Source organism: Mus caroli, chromosome 2, assembly GCF_900094665.2.
Source record: "Mus caroli chromosome 2, CAROLI_EIJ_v1.1, whole genome shotgun sequence".
Taxonomy (NCBI): Eukaryota; Metazoa; Chordata; class Mammalia; order Rodentia; family Muridae; genus Mus; species Mus caroli.
This window is the reverse complement of record NC_034571.1, coordinates 153,509,636-153,522,060: the sequence shown is the minus strand read 5'-3', so window position 1 is coordinate 153,522,060 and position 12,425 is coordinate 153,509,636. Positions and strand designations below refer to the sequence as shown.

Here is a 12,425-nt window from a genome sequence, read left to right as displayed (position 1 = left end):
TAGTATATGGTATAAAATAGATAATAGATAATTATGTGTTCATTGAATCACTTGTTAATTTTGCAATCAAGATGGACCATGGTGGTTCTATTTTTTTAAGATTTATTTATTCATTATGTATACAGTGGTCTGTCCAGATGTATGCCTGCAGGGCAGAAGAGGGCACCAGAACTTATAGATGGCTGTGAGCCACCATGTGGGTGCTGAGAATTGAACTCAGCATCTCTGGAAGAGCAGCCAGTGCTCTTAACTTCTGAGTCATCTCTCTAGCCCCATGGTGGCTCAATTTTAATTATTCAATATTCAAGCAACTATTCTTAATGCATTGCTAGAAATGTGAAGGATCAATGACTGGAAGATTTCTAAAGTTGCTCCTAGCTTTAAATCCTATAGTAGAGGAAGAAGGATCAAAGACGAGATCATTGTACTGGTCTGGAAAGGGCATCAGATGCATTTCTTAGAAAGCTGTCATTCAAGTATCTTTGGCTTTGCCAGTTCTAAAGGTCCCATCCCCAAATGATCACTTCCTTGGGTTCCATCACATAAAAACTCTTCAGAACCACTTTGTGGGTCCTACTGCTCCCTACTTGTCACTTCTCCCTATGTCTTTTCCAAGGTTTTAAATTGCTAATGTCTAATCTTTCCCCAGTCACAGATTATCTGTCTTCAGTTTTATGCCTTTATGAATCTTGTTAATGGCTGGCAGAATCTGAAAAGTTATCGTCTCTTTCTGTATTAAGCAGCATGCCTAGTTGTGTTATAAGAAGGTATTAACATTCATTGACTCCTAACTATAGCCAAGGACTGTGCTAGATCCTTCCTTATGTTACACCAGACATTCTTCTTCATCTGTGAGATGGTGGTTGCTGATAAGCTTCTTTGGCAAGGGTAGAGATTGAGATTCAGACAGGCTGTGTAACTTCCTCCATGCCACATAGCTATCAAGTGGCAAATCTGGTTTGAAAACTAATCTTTTGATTGCAAATGATTCTGCTATGATAATGACCTCTCCCCCAGATAATGAGAAATAATCACATACCCTCTCGGGCTCACATAGAACAGTGATGTTTTCAAATCCCAAAATACAGTCTATTCCTAACTCTATTTGTAAGAGTCCATTAAACCCTTCAGATTGTTGACATGGTCACATTCAACAACTTTTCTTGGGCACCTGTTCACTACATACTAACATGTCATAGTTTCTGTACCACATCAGTGAATAACACAGAAATATAAGATTGCTTTCTGAGTCTTTCTGAAGGCCACATTCCAATAGTGGCAGGAAGTAGAGAGGGAATGAGGAACAAACGATAAAAAATGAATAAATTATATGACATGATAGAAATGACAAATGCTCTGAAACTGTTGGACAGCCTGAGTGGTTTAGTCACAAGTAGTCAAGGGTTTGGTCTTGCAGAAGGTGGGATTTCACCAAAGACTTTAGAAAGACAGGAGATGTGTCAGAAAAGCATCCCTGCTAGAGGATTCCAAAACAAGTGTGCCAGATGTGTTGGCAGAGAATCTAGAAAGCCAAGGTCCTGTTTTAGCTTTGAAGGTCTAGAGAACAAGGTTTTAATGATAAAAATGTTTGAAATTGTGTGAACTTATCAGTGCAGAGAGAAACAGGGACTTCTCTGAATTCAGATACTTCCATAAGACACTACTGTAAAGGGATTGAACAACAAAGACACTGGGGGCAGAAAGCAAGTGAGTCACCCAGGGTAGGACCATAGAAATCTTTTTGAACTCCATCTCCTGTTTAGAGTCTGATCCTTCCATGCCAGTCAGACTCACTGTCTTAATCCTGTTTGGCAAGGACCCAGCAAAATGCTGTTAAGGATGCTGGCTGGTGTAGTCACTTCCATTGCTGTTTTCTGAACTTGTTGTTGTTGTTCTTTTTAAAAAAAAAAAAAAAAAAAAAACTGACCAGAGATGTGCTGGGAGTTTAGTCACAATCCCAAGTCATTTACTTATTTACTGTGGAAATTTATTAGGTAAGCTGTTGTTTAGCAAATTCAAATTCATCACATTACACTTTTTACTTAGCAGAATCACTTCATTAGTGCCTTATTACTGGAATTGACTGTCAATTATGTGGTTAATTCATTTACTTAAGAAATGAATTTTTTTAATCTGGGCAAAGTAATTCAAAGCCCATTGTTAACTCTTTAATGATTAAAGATTGCTGTCAATGCCAATTCATGTCATCAGGAAAATTACACGTTTATTCCCCTTGAAATATCAGATGCTGGAAAAACACTATGTAAAAGTATAGAGAGTGTAGCCTAGGACCTACTATAAATTAGAAACATTCACTAAATAGACCAGGAGAACTGGCAAAGCTAAACAAAATCAGGTAGAAGCTTTGCTTGTACCCATTGGAATGAATTATTGTAATAAGAGCACACACATTTTTTTAAAGTTTATAAATTTTTGTTGTTACTGTAATTTTGGGTTCTCACAAAAACATTGTGAGATAATTTTAAGATATGTGATTGGCAGCCTATAGGATGACCCCAGTGATTCTTGCTGTATATTCTGTCCCTGTATCATCCCCTTCCTGTGAGTGAGGGCTACATCTGTGACTGGCTTCTTACTCATGGACAATGACATGATTAAATGATAAGATGTCACTTGGGTCCGACCATCAGTATTTGTGTGTCCTTGAGGAAAACCATCAGCTTCTGGTTGTGTGAGTTATGTTTGGTTACCATTGAACTATATCAAGCTGAACATTTTCACTTATGAAAGCAGAAAGGAAACATAGTCAATTTTATGAGAAACTGTAGGACACTCTGCACAAACAATTGTATTATTTCCTAGAAGTTCCCTGGTGGACTGTCCAGTCCCTTGCCACTCAAAGTGTGCTCGATAACTAGCATCCTCAGTGTCACTGAAGGGCAGCTAACCACGCATATTCTTAAGCTCCATGCCACATCTACATAACCAGAATCATTTCACACTATCTCAGAGACATAGAGTTCAGGGAACATTAGTCTAATTCAATTTATTAATCAAATCTAAGATAAACAGAGTTGAGGAAAATGAGATAATTCAGTGGCAAACTTTGGATGAAGAATCTGGTCTTGGAATTCCTAAACAGTTCTTTCTCCTCTATCAAAGTTATATTGTCTATGTAGCTATCTGTACCCACAAACGCTTCCTAAGTATCCAGGGTACAGTTTAAAATGGACAAGGAAATCTTCTACCTTGTTATAAATTTACATTTTCTCTCCCGGGCAAGGTTAGTCATTTCATTTTCTCTCTTTCTTCCCCATCAATAAAAGGCAAAGTCACCTGTCAGACGGGAGATTGTAAAACCTGTCAAATTTGAAACTTTCTAGTTTAGCTAAATATTACTCTGCACCTATTTTGCATGTCTTTGTCTTATTACAGTTTTGATGAATGAGAGAGAAAATAAGCCTGTTTTTTAGAGGAAAATATTACTTAGAAGTTTGTTGTTTCCTCCATCCTATCAGTGTGAGAGTTTGGGAAGTTAGAGATAAAACACACACACAAACACACACACACACACACGCACACACACTGCTGATCTGAGTTTTCAGTGTGTACACAGTAACTTTAGGACCAATGAGAAACTTCAGATAATGTCTAGCCTAAGCTGACATCACACTGACATGAGAGATAGATGCTGAATCTGGGTGGGACTAAACCCACTAGAAGCGTACTTTTTGGTAAATGTGGCTTGCTCACTCCTTCACACTTTCTAGGACAAAAAAAAAAGAAGAAGAAGAAGAAGAAGAAGCAGGAGCATAAGACAGTAGACAGCCCCTGCCATGTTTTCCAGCAAGTTAGAGGACAGACCTTCGGCAGAACAATATGCTGGTGCCAACTCATATGCCAGAGATAGACTGGTGCAACAGGTTTGTGGCATCTACTGTCACAGAGCTTACAGCCAGCTAAAGGAAACAGATATGAGATAGCTTCACTGTCAGTCAGTCACTCTTGCTATTCATGAAGATGACATATGTCCAAAAAGATACACTGTAACTCATGAATGTGATGTAATTGTCAGGATATAATGTAGGATCCTCATATGGAAACAGACAGCGGTGTCTTTCTTGATATCTTTATTGAGAAAAGGGGAAAAAAGTAGATAATCATCACCTAGAGTCTTCTGCTAATATTTTACTAGACTTATTTTGTCATCTATCTCCTTATCCATTAATCCATCTTGATTATATTATGCTTGTCAAAGAGAGTTTCAGACATCTGTACATTTCCCCTTTCTTCTGGTACTCAACTGTACATCACTCAGGCATCTATTTTTTTCCCTTTGAAATATTTTTTTTCTGAAAATAGATTCTTCTCTCATATAGTACATCCTGACCACAGTTTTCCCTCACTCCACACCTCCTAGCTCCCTTCTGCCTCCTCTCTTCCCCCAGATCCACTTCCACTCCATTTCCTTTTCAGAAAAGATCAGACCTCCAAGAGACAACAGCCAGACAAGACAAAACAAGATATAATAAGACAAGTGGAAACCCTCATATTGAGGCCAGATAAGGCAACCCAATAGGAGGAAAAGAGTCTTAAGAGCAAGCAAGTGAGTCAGAGATACAGTCTTTCTCACTGTCTGGAGTCTCACAAGAACACCACGCTAACAGCCACAGCATATATGCAGAGAACCTGGTGCAAACCCAGGGCATCTTTGGAATTGTGGCCATGATGTTTTCAGCCACTAGGAGGGACAGGTACCAGATAGGACCCTGGTCATGGGGAAGAGGATCCCTCTTTTCTTTCTCTGTCGTATTAACAGAGATATGATGGTCAAACATGTCCCTGTCTTCAAAGATTTTTCTAATTGAAGTAACAGCTTCACTCATTATATCATTTTTCAAGTATATCGAATTTCCTATGCAGATTGTTCAAGTTGTCAACAGTCTATCTTAGTTACTTTTCCATTATTGTGCTAAGAAACCATGACCAAAGCAACAGAAGAAAATAAATGTATTGGGCCGACAGTTGTAGAGAGTGAGTCCATAACCATCATGGCAGAGAGCATGGAGCATGTAAGCAGATATGGCACTGGAGAAGCATCTGAGAGCTTCTATCTTGATCTACAAGCATGAGGCAGAGGGACCCACACTTCCTCCAACAAGGCCACACCTCTTAATCCTTCCCAAATAGTTCCACTATTTGGAGATCAAACATTCAAATATATGAGCCCATGGGGTTAGGGTGGTTCTCAATTAAAGCACCACACAGTCCTAGCAAACACAGGATCTCTCTTGAAGAATAAGCAACTAAGGCTGTCCTGGGAGCAATGGCTTGGACCAAAGTATGTAAGGCAACATGAATCTTCCTTTGATTATTTATTTTAATGCTGGTTGTTATCCTGTCAAAAACAGCAATGACATCAGATCCCATCTGCAGTCCCTTGTGAAGCTTCAATCAGTCCTTTTATCTATGACTCATTCCCTTCCTCATATAATCTCATTCTTACTTTATACATAAATGTTTCCTAAATACCACCCCCAAGTCGTCCTTTTGTGCTTACAGAAATATCAAAACTGCACAAATTACATGTCTTCATTACTTCTGCCTGTAGTAAATTACTGACCAAGATATATTTTTTCAGATTTCCTTGCAGATTTTATTTGCACTAGCATGTTACAGACACATACTGATGTTCCATAAATTCTCAGTGATAGTCATCCTTCTGGTGTTCAAGAATCTTATACTTCTTCCTTTGACACATTCCAGTCTCCCCTGGTAAACCATACACGCTCCGAAGGCCAGTCCCTATCAGCCAACATTTTTACCATATTTTGTCATTGGTTTGTACAGCATTTTTGAATGGTATTTCATTGTCTGCTTTGGGGTATTTTTTTTTGAGGTGAAAGTTCAGCATTTTTTCAGGTCCATTATTTTCTAACATAAATGACTCTGAAAGTAAAACTGAATAGAGCACATACAAGAATGGAACAGTAGACATATCTTACTAAAAGGACTCTTGTTCCCACTGAGCTAAAACATCTTAAAAGCCCACAATTATAGCCCTTCCTCTTTGTGGTCCAACAATATGTTTGCAGACTCCCATAGGCAACCTCCAGCTTGATTCCTTACTTCCCAGTTAGAACAGTAAGTGGTTAAGACCACAGAACACCCTTCACATGGCTTCTGCCTCACTGAACACCCTTCATTTTGGCTTCAATTATATTAAGTGTATAAAACCCATGCTGCAGAACACTGGTATTAGCTCTTCTGCTATTTCCCGCTGACTTTCATGAAATTGTGACAAAAAGAGAAATCAAAGTTAAAAAAAAAAAAACATAATAGTGAAACTCATTCACCAAGTGAAATCCTCTCGGGAAGTCTATCTTTTAAAACATTTTATAAAGGCAGTTAGATCTGGTTAGAGCAGAAGTAGAAGGAAACAGGGCATACGCACGCATGCACGAGCTTGAGTGCACACACACACACACACACACACACACACACAAAGCCCTTCCCAATGCCCCAGTTCACTCTGCTCCACAAAAGAACCTCTGAAGCAGGTCTGCTTTCCCAGTACTGTGTGAGCTATTACAATGCTAAGTCTCTACACTCATATTTTGCTTATTTCTTGCAGACCAGATGGGTGAAACTTCTTACTTGGGTATCTACTCAAAACAAAACTAACAACCCCAACTGCCAATCACCCACACCAGTCAAGACCAGTAGTCTTTAATCAGAAGCATGCGGGTCACTGGGTCACTGCTGTCAAATAATGACCACAATGTCAGCTGACTATTGTGGTCCCATGAGAGCCTACATTCGAGGGCCACTGGAAGAGATGGGAACCCATCTGTGAGACCCTGACAACATGGAGTATTTCTCAGAAACACTTGCTTGTTTTCATCGTTGCTACCATCACTAGCCCTCAGCATAGACACAGGAAAGAGGCACCATTGGCCAGTGTTAAGTTGCAGGATAGACTCTTGGAACAAAACCATCTCTGCGTCTAGATTACTGTCTATCCATTTCCTGACTAAATGTTCTACTATAGTTCTGCAGGTTTAGGCTTTGGGAGAAGCTAGGGGAAGGACATAGAGAAGCCTCATATCTGATGTCATCACTATACATTGCCCATACTGTTTGGCCCTGGCCTTGTCCACAATAGTACTTATGTGTCCAGTATGGCTTCCCGTTGGCATTCCTCCTTCACCAACTAAGCATGCTCTACCACTCTAGCATTAGCTAACCAGTTTATCTGTCATTTTCTCCACAATCATGGTTTTTGTAAAAGGTTTGTTATTAGTTTACTATTCCCAAAGCTAGAAGACAGGTTTGCTTTTGTTTCAGCCTCTCTCCTGTATCCTTAATGTTTCCGTATCCCATCACCTTCAGTTTGGGGATGTTTTATATACTTTCTACTCTCAAGGACTCTATTTTTCATCTCTAGAAGTTGGCTTTGTATTTTTCAAGTCTGCCTCTCTGTCTCTGCTCTGTGTCTTGTATCGTTACATATTCATATTTCTACCTCCCCCCCACAACCCTCACTTTAATCCATCTAAATGTATTTATTTTATGGTGTCTACAATTGTTTTATTATTTTCAATTCTTGGGAGGCATGTTTCTTAGCATCATGTCTACAGCTTCTCCCTCATGGGGATAAACTTGTCATCTTCTATATTTTATTTTTCGACTGTGAGTTCATCTTTAGTGGAAGTGGTGTTGTTCCAAGGTAACTAACTAATGTGCCTTAGATTATAAAAGTGCCTCTACAGACTGCTTGCTCATTTGCCTGTAAGATCAGCAAGATTTCTAGTGGTCTTGGGGTTTATAAATTAAATTCTAGGTTTACAGTAGCTCTGTCACACAAGTAACAAGTGTTTTGGGGTGTGTGTGTGTGTGCGCGTGCGTGTGTGTACTCACACATGCCTCACACACCAGGCACACATATGCACTCCAGTATGTGATATGTACTCTAGTGTGCTTACATGTAGAAGCAAGAGGAGGTCCTCACCTGTCCTGCTCTATCACAGCCTATACCTTATTCCCTTTAGACAGGATCTCTCACTGAACCTGGTTAGCCTAGGCTGACAGCCAACAAGTGCCAGAAACCTTCCCGCTCCTCTGTTCCTCCCAGTGTTAGGATGACAGCTATAATTAACTATGTCAACTTTTTACATGGGACCTGGGATCCATTCTTGCCTTTTTGTGCTTGTGCATCAAGATTGAGCTTGTCTGAGCAACCAGACCACATATATATTGCCCCCAGAGTATCATGTGATAGAACGTCAACCCAGGGTTTTCTTCCTTCTGGTGTTTGTTTGTTTGTTTGTATTTGACACCTGCACACTTTTCATTTTATATGTTGATCTCGTTGACTTACACAAATACAAATGCAACATGTTGAGAGAAATTACATACTCTAACAGCAACAATATTAAAATATTACACATTGATTGTAATACATGAAGGATAAAAGAAGTTTACATAGTTTTTATTTCTTATTATACCTTGAGTTTACTGATAAAATTAGAAAGTTTAGTCATGAAATTTTGTAGTATTTTTTTCTATGGCTTTTTCTCAAGATTTTGAGTCACCATGACTTTCAAGCTCATATCTATATTTAACTGAGCTTTTGCTGTTTAATGTATTCATATTGGTTCTTTTTTATTTGTTTGTTTTTTGTTTTTTGTTTTTCAAGACAGGGTTTCTCCGTGTAGTCCTGGCTGCTATCCTAGAACTCACTCTGTAGACCAGGCTGGCCTCGAACTCAGAAATCCACCTGCCTCTGCCTCCCAAGTGCTGGGATTAAAGGCGTGCGCCACCACGCCCAGCTTTGTTTCTTTTATTAGATGAATTCTTTGGTTCTTTTGGGGTTATTTTTGTGTTGTTTTGTTTCAATTTTAAGTTTTGTTGTTTGTTTTTTTTCTGGAATTATATCTTTTGCTTGTTTCTCTGCAACCCTCTGGAAAAGAAACAACCAGTACAACTCTGGAAGCTCGGTGTGTCAGAGAGGCATTTCTATAACCCTGCACATGAAAAGAGAACTTATTTCAGTATGTAATCTTGGATCCATGCCTTTTTCCCTTCAAGAACTTTATGTAAATTACTTCTGGCCTTTAAGACTGGGCCAGAGAAGATGCAATAATGCTGTTTCTTTTATTTTAGAAATTGTTGGGGGTTTTAGTTGGTTTGCTTGCTTGCTTGCTTTTTCAAGCCTAAATGTTTGTCTGAGCCATTCTACATCATGACATTTTAAGACCTGGATTGGGTTTAGGTTCTGATTTTTAATTTTATGGGGAAAAACTGTACTTGGAGGTCTTGGGTTTGTTTTTTGGTTTGGGGCTGTTGGGTTTTGGGAGGTTGGTTTGGGTGTTTGTTTGTTTGCTTGCTTGCTTGCTTGCTTGCTTGTTTTTCTGCCAGGAGCTGTGTCTACATGGAGCTCTTTCTCGTGGCTCCTGTCCACTTACTCTGCTCTCTTCTTTTGTAACACAATTACCCATCACCTACATGTCTGTTTTCTTTTTCCTGAAAGTGTCTCTTTGTTTTTCTTACACACGAACACACAAGTAGATGGTAAAGACAGAGAAAAGACATAACCCATCATTCTCCTTCCCTTGCCTTTTCATGTGGAAGTTTCTTGAAATAATTCTCCCCAATTTTCTGCCTGTTCTTCATCCTCTTAAATTCTAGTGCTCTCCTTAACTTTGCATGTTGTCACATTGTCTTTTGGTTCCTCAACAATATTTTCTTTACTTCTAATAAAAGCTTTAAATTATGGTTGTAATTACACCCATCATAACAGGACCCGAACAGTGACCACACCAATAGACATGATGTTGTGGAAGCGGGTATCTCATGGGGTCCTACCCCTAAACAAAGACTACAGGTAACTAGAAATCCTGAAAGCTGGAGAAAGTCATTTTGAGGGATAAGTCCCCAATGGTCATCCCATACCAAGTGGCCACCTCTGAAATAATATTCATACAAGCAACAATAAATGAACTGAGTAGGTTGTATTTATTCATTTACATATCTATACATTTACATAACAATTAGAGAAAAAGACGCCATGAATTTGAAAAGGAGTGAGAGAGGAGGGTGCATGGAAGGAGGAAGAAGGAGAAAAGAGAAGATGAGAAAAGTTGTACTTATAATTATAAAAATTTTAAATATTTAATTTTTAAATTAGATTTTAATTATTTTGTTTTATTCTTAATCTACTCATTGTGAAGATTAATGACATTGGATGGAATTTTTCAACACATGGTGGGACACAAACTGGTCAAGGGTAACTGGTATTTTCCATTCTACCTCCGAAGAACAGCATGGCCCAGCCTCTGGTTATCATTGGTTTACATCCAGGCTTCTGTCCTTCAGCTCTTTTTTTTTTTTNACCAGGCTGGCCTCAAACTCAGAAATCCACCTGCCTCTGCCTCCCAAGTGCTGGGATTAAAGGTGTGCACCACCACTGCCCAGGTGTCCTTCAGCTCTTACAGATACAGGGAGCATATGGCTCTGGGTTTTCTTTGCCCTGGTATATCCCACTGAACATAAAGACCTCCAGTTGCAGGCATTTTGCTGTAAATGGTGGCATTCCTGTCTTTATTATTATTATTTATTATTTAAAACAATTAAAACTTATAATGTATTTTTATCATATTCTTCTTCTTCGCCAAGTCCTTGCAGATCCTCTCTCCCCCACCACCACTCATCTAACTTTAAGTTATTTCTAAAAGTAAACAAACAAAAATCCAATACAGCAACCAACAACCCCCTAAATTAAAAAAAAAAACATTAAAATACCACACACACACACACACACACATACACACAAGTATAATGAAATAAAAGAGCTCATGTGCACATGCACACATATATGCACACAAACTGTAGACCCACTAAATGTTGGTCAACTGCTTCTTCTAAGTGTGAGGCCTGCCTTCCTGGAGTAATTGATATACCTAGTGTTACTTAATGGAGAAAACCAATCTTTCCTCCCCTAGAAGGCATAAATAAATAAATTACAGTTTGGTAATTAACCTTTACCCTAGTGGCTAGAGTTGAATTCGTTGATTAAAAGAATATATAATAAAATATAATAGGGTAAAACAAAAACCATCACCTCAACATTCTACAGGAACAAGGGAAAGAAATGAGCCAAAGAAAGGGCATAGGAATCGAAGACCCACTTATATCCATACTCAGAAATCCATACAAACAGTAAGCTGGAAACCGTGATATAAGCACAGAGGACCTGATGCCAACCTGTGCAGCCCCTGTGCATGCTGCTGCCTCAGACTCTGGGTTTATATGAGCTTTGCTCATGTTGATTTAGACATCCTTATTTTCTTGGTGTCCTCCATCCTCTCTGCCTCTTACACTCTTACACTCCACTCCTCTTCCACAGTCTTTCCTGAGCTCTGAGTGGAGAGATTTGATGGAGATATCTCATTTAGGGCTGAGTGTCCTATAGTCTCTCATTCTCTGTGTAATGTTTGGCTGTGTGTTTCTAGATTTGTCCCCATCTGCTCTAGGAGGAAGCTTCTCTGAGGATGGCTGAGTAAGGTTCTCATCTACAAGCACAGCAGAATATCATTTTATCACTATATTTTTTAAGACCAGTATTATTTGGATTTACCTTAAGTTCCTGGGATGACTGGTCTAGGGTTCTTGGTCACCAGTGCAGTGTTGGGTATGGGTTCTAACTCACAGAGTAAGGCTGAAGTCCAATCAGCTATTTGGTGGTTACTCCCACAAGCTTTGGGCCACCATTGCCCCAGCCTATCTTGCAGATAGTACACCATTCTGGATAAAGGGCTTGTGGCTGGCTTGGTGTTTATGTTCCCTTTTTTAGAGCAGGCAGACCTGCCTGTACCCAATACACTGGAACATAAAGATGAAGGCTGTCTGTAGGCACTAGCTCTATCATGGTCAATGAGGTTTGTAGGTGTTATCTTCAACAATGGGGCCTTGCTGTCAATTTGTGGAGAGCAGTCTATAGTCTGGACAACCTAGTTGTTTGTTGATTCCTGTGGAACCCTTTGGGACAACAACTTAGCTAAATGTAACCCAATCCCAGTACTGGAAGCTTCATTTGGTGACAATAGATAGGCAGTTGAGACCCTGCCTCCTCCAATATTGGCAACTTCATTTAGTTTGACTCTATACATGTATATATTTTAGGAGGTGTCTACTTTTGTGTTTATAAAAAGATAAAGGAGAAAAGGAATATGTTTTGGTGGATATATGGTAAGGTGTGGGATAGGGGATGCCTACATGGGCCCATGCTGAGGCATCCCTTAGCCCCCAAGGGACCAGCCACAAAATGGTAAAATAGAGAATAGAGTTTATTCTAATAGGGCATGGGAAGGGGAGTTGAGAGGATAGTAGAGACAGAGAAAGGCAGAGGAGAGGTGGGGGGAAGGGAAGGGAAGGGAAGGGAAGGGAAGGGAAGGGAAGAGGCC

At 39.5% G+C, this 12,425-nt stretch overlaps 1 protein-coding gene across 12 annotated transcripts in view; it reads left to right on the top strand.

Moving 5' to 3' along the window:
• Ptprt (protein tyrosine phosphatase receptor type T) overlaps nucleotides 1-12,425 on the top strand; it is a 1,083,833-nt gene that overhangs the window by 972,488 nt on the left and 98,920 nt on the right. The window lies entirely within an intron of this gene.